The sequence below is a fragment of the Eriocheir sinensis genome, chromosome 19 (genome assembly GCF_024679095.1).
Source record: "Eriocheir sinensis breed Jianghai 21 chromosome 19, ASM2467909v1, whole genome shotgun sequence".
Classification (NCBI taxonomy): domain Eukaryota; kingdom Metazoa; phylum Arthropoda; class Malacostraca; order Decapoda; family Varunidae; genus Eriocheir; species Eriocheir sinensis.
The window spans coordinates 13,754,062-13,766,762 of record NC_066527.1 but is presented as its reverse complement, the minus strand read 5'-3'; the positions used below and the strand labels follow the sequence as shown (position 1 = coordinate 13,766,762).

Here is a 12,701-nt window from a genome sequence, read left to right as displayed (position 1 = left end):
GTTAGATAGGTAGTTTAATAGTTAGACAGTTTGAATTAGTTAGTTAGTTCGTTAATTTTACTGTATTCTGTATTTGTTTATTTATTTATTTATTTGGATTATTTTTTTGTTTTTGTTTTATTTTATTTTGGTGTTTTTCTTTTTTCTTTTTTGTTTCTTTTTCCTTTTCTTTTCTTTATCTTTTTCTTTGTTTTCTTGCTGTTGTTTTTCTTTCTTGATGTTCTTTTATTTCATATCATCCTCTTGTTGATGTTCGTTGGTCTGGGTGAGCCGCTTTCCTCCCAGAAGAGACCCACCCATAATTTTGGTGATGTTAGTTAGGGGCCGAAAGGTGGATGATGTTTCTTATATTTTTCTTCTCTTGATGTGTTTTTCTTCTTGTTTTTCTTTTCCGATGTTTTTTTCTGTTCTTTTTCTTCTTATTTCTTTTCTTCGTGTTTTTTAATGTTCTTTTATTTCATATCATCCTCTTGTTGATGTTCTTCGTTGGTCTGGGTGAGCCGCTTTCCTCCCAGAAGAGACCCACCCATAATTTTGGTGATGTTAGTTTGGGGCCGAATGGTGGATGATGTTTCTTTGTATGTTACTTTTCTTGACGTTGTTCTGTTATTGTTGTTACTTTTCTTTTGCGATGTTTTTTTCTCTTTTTCCCATTTTTTTGGTGTATCTTTCTATATCATCCCTTTTTGATGTTCTTTGGTCTGGATGAGCCTCTTTCTCCCCAGAAAAGACTCACCCATAATTTTGGAGATGTTAGGGCCTGAAGGTGGATGATCTGTGTTTTTTATTTTATTTTCTTGATGTTTTGTTACTATATTTTCCTTTTTCAGGTGTTCCTTTTTATTTTCCTTTTCTTTGGTGTTCCCATCACGTGGATTGTCTACGACATCTAACGAGCACCACAAGCCCCGGTTTATTGTTCGGAGTTTGCTCTCCTAGGCAGACTGCCTACCACGGCTGACGAGCTCCACCTGCCCGGGTTTATTGTTCGGAGTTTGCTCTCCTAGGCAGACTGCCTACCACGGCTGACGAGCTCCACCTGCCCGGGTTTATTGTTCGGAGTTTGCTCTCCTAGGTGTATTACCTATGACGGCTCACGAGCCCAACCTGCCCGGGTTTATTGTTCGGAGTTTGCTCTCCTAGGTGTATTACCTATGACGGCTCACGAGCCCAACCTGCCCGGGTTTGTAATCGGAGTTTGCTCTCCTAGGTGTATTACCTATGACGGCTCACGAGCCCAACCTGCCCGGGTTTGTAATCGGAGTTTGCTCTCCTAGGTGAACTGCTTTCGCTAACGACCTCCACCTGCCCGGGTTTGTAATCGGAGTTTGCTCTCCTAGATGAATTGCTTTCGCTAACGACCTCCACCTGCCCGGGTTTGTAATCGGAGTTTGCTCTCCTAGGTGAACTGCTCACGCTAACGACCTCCACCTGCCCGGTTTTGTAATCGGAGTTTGCTCTCCTAGATGAACTGCTTTCGCTAACGAGCTCCACCTGCCCGGGTTTATTGTTCGGAGTTTGCTCTCCTAGGTGTATTACCTATGACGGCTAACGAGCCCAACCTGCCCGGGTTTATTGTTCGGAGTTTGCTCTCCTAGGTGTATTACCTATGACGGCTCACGAGCCCAACCTGCCCGGGTTTATTGTTCGGAGTTTGCTCTCCTAGGTGTATTACCTATGACGGCTCACGAGCCCAACCTGCCCGGGTTTATTGTTCGGAGTTTGCTCTCCTAGGTGTATTACCTATGACGGCTCACGAGCCCAACCTGCCCGGGTTTATTGTTCGGAGTTTGCTCTCCTAGGTGAATTGCCTACCACGGCTAACGAGCCCCACCTGCCCGGGTTTATTGTTCGGAGTTTGCTCTCCTAGGTGAATTGCCTACCACGGCTAACGAGCCCCACCTGCCCGGGTTTATTGTTCGGAGTTTGCTCTCCTAGGTGAATTGCCTACCACGGCTAACGAGCCCCACCTGCCCGGCGTTGTAGCCGAAAGTTCTCCGGCACCTCCGTCAGGGTCCCGATGGACGCCGAGGCGCCCTGCCGGGAGCCCTTCAGTCCTGCCATGCTCGCCTGGGAGACCTTGGGCTCGCTGGCGCTCCACCGCCCCGCCGATTCGAATAGGGCGGATGCAAGAACTCGCTTCTTAAAACTACCAGACTGGATTATAAAATTAATCATAAATGCCGTGAAGGCGCCGGTCACCGCGTTTATCGGTTCTTGGATGAAGGACCGATGGGCCTCGGGGACGCGCACAAGCATCATCAGGAATCCTCGCCGCGGCTTCCGGCGCAGCATCCTTGTCCCTTTTCTTTCTTACTTCCAATTTTTCTTTTTAATTATATTTTCTTTCTCTGATTTGACTGATTGATTGATTTTACATAGTAAGAATTGGTTCACCAATTAACGTCATTCAGGTCCATTGCATTCACACACCTGCTGAGGGAGAACACCAGTGAGCGTGTCGACTCACGAGGACGGCCCACTAAAGTTTCCTAACCTTTGTATTGGGCTGCCACTTCTCTTTAGTCGTCTGTTCCTCTATTTTTCTCTTCTTTATTTCATTCTATTTCTCCCTTTCTTTCATCCTTGCTCTCTATACATATATTTCTTTCAAACTTCTTCATCAGCCCCCTTTCCTTTCCATTCTCCCTCCCCTTCATCTCCCTCCACCCCTTTCAGCCCCCTCGCCTCCCGCCCTTTGCTCTTTTTCTGTTATCATCACGACAGCTGTTTAATTTCTCTGCGGGGACTTTTTTTTTTATGTTCGTGGATGTGACATGCTTCCCGGGGCGTCCATGTTGTTGCACAGCACCCTAGAATATTCTTGGCAAAGTGCTTCAAATTTTTGAAGCTTTTTGCATCACGCCAGTACCTCAGTGGATTGACATCAAAAGGCAAAACACCTTCTTCTGGGTAGCTTCAAGTTCTGCCTTCACCACTGTAGTGTCATTTGTTGATGCACTTGCCATCATTTGCCCAGCTGGAGGCATGTAGGCAAAAAGACGAGGTCATGTTGCACTCATGCCAGCCGAAAAGACGAAAGGCTCACTCGCTTGAAATGTTTTCTTCTTCAAGGTCGACTGAGTTGACTCGGAAATAATTAGGTCCACAATCTTGGAAACCTTTTCCTTTTGCATTTTCTTACATGGCATCCATGCCAGCTTAAACCTGGGGCCCATGACAGCTGCGGCAATGACATCAGTCCGCTCAAGAAATGGATGCAACCTCTTTTTGATAGGTGACTGTAGTGCATATGCCAAGTTAAAGCAGTAGATCGGTTTACTGTCTCTCTCGTCGTCTTCACTCACATCTCATCACCTACGCCTCCCATTTCCGTGACGTCACACATTTTTGCGGGAGGATCCTTCTTCCGAGCCACCCATCCCTCAGTAACTCCCTAAATCCTCTCCTACTCCTCCTCCATGTGACCTGAGGTTAATTTCCTCCTTACTCCCCACCCTTAATTTTTTTCCTCCTCCGCCTTCAACCTTAATGTTCTCCTTACTCCGCTTTCCCCGTGATCTGACGCTAATCCTTTCCTCCTTCGCCTTCAACCTTCATCTGTTTCCTCCTCCGCCTTAACGCGGCTTAACATTATTTTTTTTTCTATTTCCTTAACAGTATTTATCCTCCTCAAATGGTTTTGACTCGAAATACAATTACAAATACAAAATACTTTTTTCTGGGTACCAAAATACAAATACAAATACAAAATACTTTTTTTCTGGGTGCCAAAATACAAATACAAATACAAAATACTTTTTTTCTGGGTACCAAAATACAAATACAAATACAAAATACTTTTTTTATGGGTGCCAAAATACAAATACAAATACAAAAAAAAAATTCTGGGTGCCAAAATACAAATACAAATAAAAAATACTTTTTTTCTGGGTGCCAAAATACAAATACAAATACAAAATACTTTTTTTCTGGGTGCCAAAATACAAATACAAATACAAAATACTTTTTTCTCTGAATGTCAAAATACAAATACAAATACAAATACATTAAAATTGTATTTAAATACAATTAAAATACAAATACAATTGTATTTGATCCACCCCTGACTGTGGCGGGGGTCTACATTAGTGCTTTTCCTCCCGTCCACGTCTTGCCCTCCCTCGACAAATAAACCGAACAGAATGTTGGGCTTCATTAAAAGAAACTTTTTATTCAAGAATAAAGATGTAATACTCCCGCTCTACAATAGTTTAGTCAGACCCCACTTGGAATATGCGGTACAGTTTTGGTCTCCCCACCATGCAAAGGATATTGCTAAATTAGAAGGTGTTCAGCGTCGGGCAACGAAAATGATCCATTCCTTGCGCAACAAATCCTACGAAGAAAGGCTTTCTACCCTTAACATGTTCTCTCTTGAGAAACGTCGCCTCCGAGGAAAACTGATCGAATGTTTTAAAATACTTAATGGTTTCACGAACGTAGACAGATCAACATTGTTTATGATCGATGACACTTTGCGCAAGAGGAACAATGGCGTAAAACTCAAAAGTAGACAAGTAAATTCAGACTGCACCAAATTTTTCTTCACCAACGTTGTTGTGCGAGAATGGAATAAGCTTCCACCATCAGTGGTCCAGTGTAACACGATTGACTCCTTTAAAAACAAGCTCGACCGTCACTTCCTTCAGCTTAATATCAACTAGAGTAGAAATGCAACGTTTAGGAGCCTTCTGATTAATGTAAAATCACTTAGGTTTAAGGACAGACCACCTAGTCTGGACCATGGGGTCTGTGTGGTCTGATTTTCTATGTAAATCTATGTAAATCCTCCTCTCCTCCTTTCCTCCTCGCCTCTTCCACCCTCCAAGTCTCGGCCGCCGGGAGTGGATTTCAGCGCCCCGTTTCGTGCACTCTTTTCTGGAGACTCCCGCCGCCTGGCCCGCCCTTGTATCCGCCTGCTGGGCCCGGCACCTGTCCAGCGGAGGCGACGAGCGGCCCCTGACGGCTCTCCAGATGTCTCCAGGAAGAAATTGAGCGAATTCCTGCGAAGACTTACGAGCTGGTTGATGCCTTCCTTCCTTCCTCTCGCTGGCTGAACTCCTTAATCTTTAACCGCATGTGTTGGTCTTTTGGTGCTGCATGTGGCTTGAGGCGGTGGTGTGTTTGCTGCGTGGTGAGAGTGTGTTGTTACTATTGCTTTCGTGCTGGCCTCCTGGTGACGCGGTACAATGAGGTGGCTGGTTTGTTTGTGAGTGTGGTCCGCATTCTCAAACATCTCGGGGCTTGCACACCTACATACGGTAAGGCTTCCGTAGAGGTATAGTCTGTTCACTTAAGTCTGACCCAAGCTGACAACATAAACCTCAGCGTGTTCGTAAGCACAGTGCAGGGTAGCAGAAAGTCCTGCGTGAGATAAACAGAAACAGAGGTTAAAGAAAACTTGGAAGCCATGGCAGTAGCCAGTCAGCACTCAGCTTGCAAACACGCTTAGGTTTATGTTGTCAGCGTGGGTTGGACTTTAGCTATTTCCAATGTTGATTTGATGTAGTTCTTGTAAGTGTTTTGAAAGTGAGTACCGGAAAGAGTGAAAGGGTACAGCAAGACGTATTATATAAAGTACTCATACACCGGAGATCGTGGGACTTAGAAGACGGTGAATAAAGTTTTAAAGCTACATAATTTACTAGGTGGAAACTCCTTTATGTACATACGTATTCCAGGATTCCGGGCCTTTGAAGGGGCATCAGGAGTCATAGCAAGCCTAAAGGAAGCCACGGAAGCACTCACTGGAGGCCGAAATGAACAGTGTACTGGAGACAAAGGGACAGTTTTACAGCCCAATACAGCAAGTTTGTAAGCTTCCCAACCAAGCACACAATACGACGAAAATTCCTTGAAGCCTTAGTGTTTGGCCTTGATATAAAAATTAGGAGGGAACTTTAGGAAACTACTTAGGAAATCTCTTTATTAGTATCTGGTATTGAGTAGAAATAACGAATCATTGTGGAGAATATGGTTTGGTTTTGGTAACAATGACTGTGTTGGACCGTCGAACTGGCCAAAAGAGTGTGAGGGGGCACGACCTTCGCACGGAGATAAATTAAGGGAAGGAACGGCCCTCCATGTCCCGGTGTATGAAGCTGGCAATGGATGGCCGGCCAGGCAGACGAATAGCGAGCCCAGAATGGAAAACAGAACCGAGACAGACTGAGAATAAGATAGAGGCGAGATTGGAAAAGTCGCTGGGCTGAATGGGAAAGGATTAAAAGCAGACGGAAGTGAAGGGAATGGAGGGCGGGGCGGAGAGGGGGGGGGGCAGGGCGGGGCGGGCTGGGGCGAGGCGGGGAGGGGCAAGGTAAGGCTGTTGTGTCCCGCTGAATGATCGCCGCCAGCCAATTAGTTCAGTGACTGCGATGATCTGCGGCTGGAAAGTCTTGGAAATAATTATACGTCCGTTTGCTGGATTTACAGAAGGGAGTGAACTTGTATTTATGATTTTTAGAACGTTTGAAAATATGATTGATTGTGTTCCTTATCTTTCATATTTAGTTCAGTGACTGCGATGATGTACTGCCAGAAAGTCTTGGAAATGGTACGTCCGTAAATGTTCGTTATTTGGTTAATCATATTCCTTGTTTTTCATATTTAGTTCAGTGACTGCGATGATTTAGTGCCGGAAAGTCTTGGAAATAATACGTCCGTTTGCTGTGTTTACATAAGGGAATGAACTTGTATTTACGATTATTAGAGTGTTCGATAATATAGTTGATTGTATTCCTTATCTTTCACAATTAGTTCAGTGACTGCGATGATTTTAGTGCCGGAAAGTCTTGGAAATAATACGTCCGTTTGATGTGTTTACATAAGGGAATGAACTTGTATTTACGATTATTAGAGTGTTTGATAATATAGTTGATTGTATTCCTTATCTTTCACAATTAGTTCAGTGACTGCGATGATTTAGTACCGGAAAGTCTTGGAAATAATACGTCCGTTTGCTGTGTTTACATAAGGGAATGAACTTGTATTTACGATTATTAGAGTGTTCGATAATATGGTTGATTGTATTCCTTATCTTTCACAATTAGTTCAGTGACTGCTTAAGTGCCAGAAAGTCTTGGCAGTACGTCCGTCTGCTGTGCTTACGTAAGGGAATTGACGTTGTTTTAGTTGAAGTGTTCGATAATTTGTTTCATCGTATTCCTTATCTTTCACAATTAGTTCAGTGACTGCGGTGATCTACTGCCGTAAAGTCTTCGCAATTCGTCTGTCCGTTTGCTATATTTACATAAGAGAATTGAGGTTGTTTTGGTAGGCAGTTGAAGATGATCGTCGATTCTATTCATCTTTCACAGTTATGATTTCATGTTTTCTCGCTTCTTTTTGAGTTAGACGGTGGATTTTATTACTCATATAAGGGAATTGACGTTGTTTTAGTGGACAGTTGAAGATGATCGTCGGTTAAATTCATCTTTCACAGTTAAAATTTTTCGTTTTCTTGTTTTCTGTTGAATTAGACTTTATCGATTGTATTACTCATCTTTCACAATTATAATCTTCTCTTCAAGTTGTCAGTTGAATATGATAGAGTTGATTACATTCTTCATCCTTCACAAGCAAATACAGTTACATGTTTTCGCTTTTCCAGTTGAATAAGGCAGTTGGTCACATTCTTTATCCTTCCTTATTCATTTCTCATTCCTCATTCATCATCCTTTATAATTATATATAGTTAATTTTTTTTGCTTTGCCAGTTGATTAAGGCAGTGGGTTATACTCCTCATCTTTCCTCATTCATTCCTCATTCTTCATCGTTCACAATTAAATAGTTACATTTTTTCGCTTTTCCAGTTGAATAAGATAATCGGTTACATTCCTCATCTTTCCTCATTCATTCCTCATTCCTCATTTTTCATCCTTTACAGTTATAATATAGTTACGTGTTTTCGCTTCTCCAGTTGAATAAGAGAGTCCTAATCTTTCCTCATCTTTCACAGTATTAGCCTATGTTCTGCGTTTTCCTTACATGCGTATTACAAAGCTTAATGTCTTTTATTTGGTATAGATAAGTAGCAAACAAAGAGTGGCCAGAAGTTGATGTAATAATAATATATACAGTAAGTTACATCAGTCTATTAGTAAGCCCACACGGCCTGACCTATAAATAAAGACATGGGCCGCGGCAGGTCGTGTTAAGCCTACAAATAGCAATGGACGAAAAGTTACGCCGGAAAGAGAAAGTAGTAATTGAAAGGTTAACGAAGAAATAAACTAGTCATTTTATATTTGATTCTTTTTTTTTCTTCTTCAACAAGGGAGACAGCTCAAGGGCAATTAAACAACAAACAAAAAAGCAGTAAAAAGTCCGCCAGGCGCTGCCCCAACAAAACGAGACAAAGTAAGAGGCCAAAAGAGAGGTCGATTTCGAGGTTTATTTATTGATTCTTGCATTTCTTCATTAACCATTAGATAGAAAGATAGATAGATAGAGAGATACGATTTCACTTTCGTAGATTTCATTAATAATAACAATAATAATAATAATAATAATAATAATAATAATAATAATAATAATAATAATAATAATAATAATAATAACAAGAATCGCGGTTTTGCAGAGCTCCTTCCTCTACAATATAGCAGCGACGGGCCAGATTTGTGGCTTTACCGTGTAGCAGCGACGGGCCAAATTTGTGGCTTTACCGTGTAGCAGCGCCGTCCAAATTTGTGGCTTTACCGTGTAGCAGCGACGGGCCAAATTTGTGGCTTTACCGTGTAGCAGCGACGGGCCAAATTTGTGCCATGATTTAAACCCCCCAAAAATAGATGATACATAAACTGATCACAAATGCTTTGATATATATTTTGAAATTGTTTGTGTGAGCGATGATTTTTTTTCTCTTTTTTCTCGCTTAGAGGGACCATTAAGAAACATGATCCCTGCTGCTACCGGGTTAAAACCATGAAACAAACTCGCGATAGAATGCAGTAACCTTCCCGCTTGCCACGCATTACGCAGTGTGCTTATTTTCATATATTCGAAGGTGCGTTCCTCTTGATAACGCATTGGTCGCACTAGTAAAAGTAGTCGAGGTTATGTAGAATTCCTCATTGTATGGAGTGCTAAAACGATGCAAAAACTGTAGAACGCTGTAACTTTCCCGCTCGCAACGCATTACACAGTGTGGTTATTTTCATATATTCGAAGGTGCGTCCCTCTTGATAACGCATTGGTCGCACTAATAAAAATAGTCGAGTTTATGGAGAATTCCTCCCTGTATAGCGTACATATACAGAAACCATTACGGGCGTGGTTATCATGGCCAAGCGATAGAGAGATACCTTATTTATTGGCGATACTGGCGACCCACTCGTTACATCAAGAGGGACGCACCTTCGAATATATGAAAATAACCACACTGTGTAATGCGTTGCGAGCGGGAAAGTTATAGCGTTCTAAAGCTTGTGCAGCGTCCCTCTTGATGTAACGAGTGGGTCGCCAGTATCGCCAATAAATGAGGTATCTCTCTATCGTTTGGCCATGATAACCACGCCCGTAATGGTTTCTGTATTTATTGAGTGGCGGCGGTATTGAGAGCCTGTGTCTGCACCGGCTCGTCTATCTTCTTTAAGTATAGAGGAGTGTAACGAGGTACTGGTCCCTGTGAATAATGACACCCACCCACACACACACACACACCGTTAAGGGAGTGTATTCAGGAGGAGGAGGTAACTCAGCGACGGGGAAGGAAAGGAGAGATGGAGAAAGGGTCCCATATCTTTAAACGTATGAGGCTTCCATTACGACTATTTCTTAAGACCACAGAGAAGATTAACCGAGTTTCCATGGGTGAGTTTCCCGTTCAGGATGCAGAAGTCGTGTAAAACTATCACTAGAATCACAAAACAGTCCTTGTAAACCCCAGCAACTTGTATGTACGAGAGGCTTTCCAAATAGGCGAACTGAGGCTCCGATACGTTTAGAAATACGGGCTAGGGAGCTGAAGGGAAGGAAGCCTCGATGACCCGTATTCTCAGACGCTGTCGGCTCCCACAACAAATACTTCCAAAGGCCACAAAGGAGGGAAGTCGGGTTTTCGGGAGTGTTTTTGACGTTCACGGTGTAGAGGCCCTGTCAAGCTACCACTACGCTCATAAAACTACCCTTGGAAATACTTACACAACCTCTACAGAAGCCTACAGCAAATATTTCCAAAGGTCATAAAGGAGGGTAGTCGGGTTCTCTGGAGTGTTTTTGACGTTCACGGTGTAGAGGCCCTGTCAAGCTACCACATCGCTCATAAAACTACCTATTGGAAATACTAACACAACCTCAACAGAAGCCTACAGCAAATATTTCCAAAGGTCACAAAGGAGGGTAGTCGGGTTCTCTGGAGTGTTTTTGACGTTCACGGTGTAGAGGCCCTGTCAAGCTACCACATCGCTCATAAAACTACCTATTGGAAATACTAACACAACCTCCACTGAAGCCTACAGCAAATAGTTCCAAAGGTCACAAAGGAGGGTAGTCGGGTTCTCTGGAGTGTTTTTGACGTTCACGGTGTAGAGGCCCTGTCAAGCTACCACATCGCTCATAAAACTACCTATTGGAAATACTAACACAACCTCCACAGAAGCCTACAGCAAATAGTTCCAAAGGTCACTGAAGAGATTAGTCAGGTTCTCTGGAGTGTTTTAGATGTTCACGGTGTAGAAGCCCTGTCAAGCTACCACTACGCTCATAAAATTACCTATTGGAAATACTGACACAACCTCAGCGGAAGCATACAGCAAGTATTTCCATAGGCCACAAAGGAGTTTAGTCGGGCTCTCAGGAGTGTTTTTGACGTTCACGGTGTAGAAGCCCTGTCAAGCTACCACTACGCTCATAAAACTACCCTTTGGAAATACTGACACAACCTCTGCGGAAGCCTACAACAAGTACACAAAGGAGGGTAGTCGGGTTCTCATGTGTTTTTTACATTCATGGTGCAGAGGCCCTGTCAAACTCTCACACTGGGTTCATAAAACTTCTCGTGGAAATACTGACACAGCCTTTATGAAAGCCTTATCAAATGTGATGTGCAAGCCCCGAAATGTTTGAGAACGTGGGCCTTTAAGGAAAACACAATAGAAGGAGTGTTTGTCTTTTTCTTCTTGTTTTCTTATATTATTTTGTGTATCGATTCTGAATGTCTCAGGAAAGGCATTTTTATCAATAGAAGGAGTGTTTGTCTTTTTCCTCATGTTTTCTTATATTAATTTGTCTACCGATTCTGGATGTCTCAGGAAAGGCATTTTTATCATTTGCCTTCCACAGAATAGCCGGCGTTTGTGGTTTTCCTCGTCTGTTTCCTTATGTTATTTTGTCAGTCGATTCTGGATGTCTCAGGAAAGGCATTTTTATCATTTGCCTTCCACAGAATAGCCGGAGTTTGTGGCTTTTCTAGTCTTATTTTCTATGTTATTTTGTCTGTCACTTTTAGATGTCTTTGGAAAGGTATATATTTTATTTCCCCTCCACAGAAAACTCTTTGTTTATGGCTTTTCTCGTCTTTGTTTTCATGTGTTATTTTGTTTATGAGTCTAGATGTCTCAGGCAAGGTGTCTATTTTATTTCCCCTACAGAGAAAAGTCTTAGTTTATGGCTTTTCTCGTCTTGTTTTCTTGCATTGTTTTGGATATCGATTCTGCATGTTTTAGGAGAGGCGTGTACGTTATTGGCCCTCTTCGCATATTGAGTAAACCCGCGATATAATTTTATGGCATTTTCGTCTTTTCTTGTAGTATCTTGTATATCGCTCCTGGTTGTTTTAGGAAAGGCGTTCACATTATTGGCCGTCCACGCATATTGAGTAAAACGCGATAGAATTTTATGGCATTTTCGTCTTTTCTTGTGGTATATCGATTCTGGGTGTCTCAGGAAAGGCTTTATATTATTTCCCCTCCAGCGAGTGGCCGGCGTCTGGGCACGGAGGCAGCGGCCGGCCCCTCCAGCCTGCCAGCCGCCGCCCTCTCGCGAGTCCTGTAATTCTCCGGCAAAAGGTCCACTGCCGCCGCCACCACTGAGACGCGCGCTGCCTGCCTCCTGCCCTCTTATTTTATTTTCCTTTTTCTTTTCCTTTCCCGATTTGAAAATGAGAGTAATAATGATTGGGGTGGTGATGATAATATCTACTACTACTACTACTACTACTACTGCTACTACTACTACTACTACTACTACTACTACTACTACTACTACTACTACTACTAGTTTGACAAGGCTTCTACACCATGACTGCAAAAAAACACTCGTGAGGACCCGACCACTCTCCTTTGTGGCCTCCGGAAATAGTTGTTGTGGGAGCCGAAAATGCCTGAGAATACGTGTGTTAATACGATGATACTAATTACACAAATACCTCCTAGATTAGTGTTTTCTTCGCTATTAACCATTTACAAGTAATCACCGTCAGCCATAGCAGGTCGCCGACACTGACAGCTTCGGGGTAAAGGGTCCATCGAGAAAAAGCAAGTGGAACGGGAAAGGAATCAGAACGTTAACAAGATATTGAATAAAACTCTCCTCCAGGCCCTTGTGTAATACTTTGCTATGATGTGTTTACGCGCCCCGCCAGCAAGCTCTTTCCCTCTACCCTCTCCCTCCTCCTTCCCAACCTTGCAGCACTACCCATAAATTGCCCTGGCTCAGTATTCTCAGATACATTAGACTCTCACAAGTATTGCCAAACGAC

General features: G+C 42.9%; 2 long non-coding RNA genes across 13 annotated transcripts; one reads left to right on the top strand and one right to left on the bottom strand.

Moving 5' to 3' along the window:
* Positions 1 to 433: 433 nt before the first annotated feature.
* On the bottom strand, positions 434 to 2,036 carry LOC127000743 (uncharacterized). Of its 10 annotated transcripts, none has more exons than XR_007754477.1 (3): positions 1,744 to 1,888; positions 1,495 to 1,539; positions 434 to 1,175 (listed from the first exon to the last, which is right to left on the bottom strand). It is a non-coding gene; the product is annotated as an uncharacterized LOC127000743 (long non-coding RNA). The 10 variants fall into 10 exon arrangements; XR_007754481.1 differs by having other exon boundaries at positions 1,676 to 1,821; XR_007754480.1 differs by having other exon boundaries at positions 1,608 to 1,754.
* On the top strand, positions 1,003 to 1,973 carry LOC127000745 (uncharacterized). 3 transcript variants are annotated; one of them, XR_007754485.1, is made up of 4 exons: positions 1,072 to 1,210; positions 1,278 to 1,403; positions 1,467 to 1,666; positions 1,871 to 1,973. It is a non-coding gene; the product is annotated as an uncharacterized LOC127000745 (long non-coding RNA). The 3 variants fall into 3 exon arrangements; XR_007754486.1 differs by having other exon boundaries at positions 1,077 to 1,210; positions 1,341 to 1,403; XR_007754487.1 differs by lacking the exon at positions 1,278 to 1,403 and having other exon boundaries at positions 1,003 to 1,143.
* Positions 2,037 to 12,701: the final 10,665 nt, after the last annotated feature.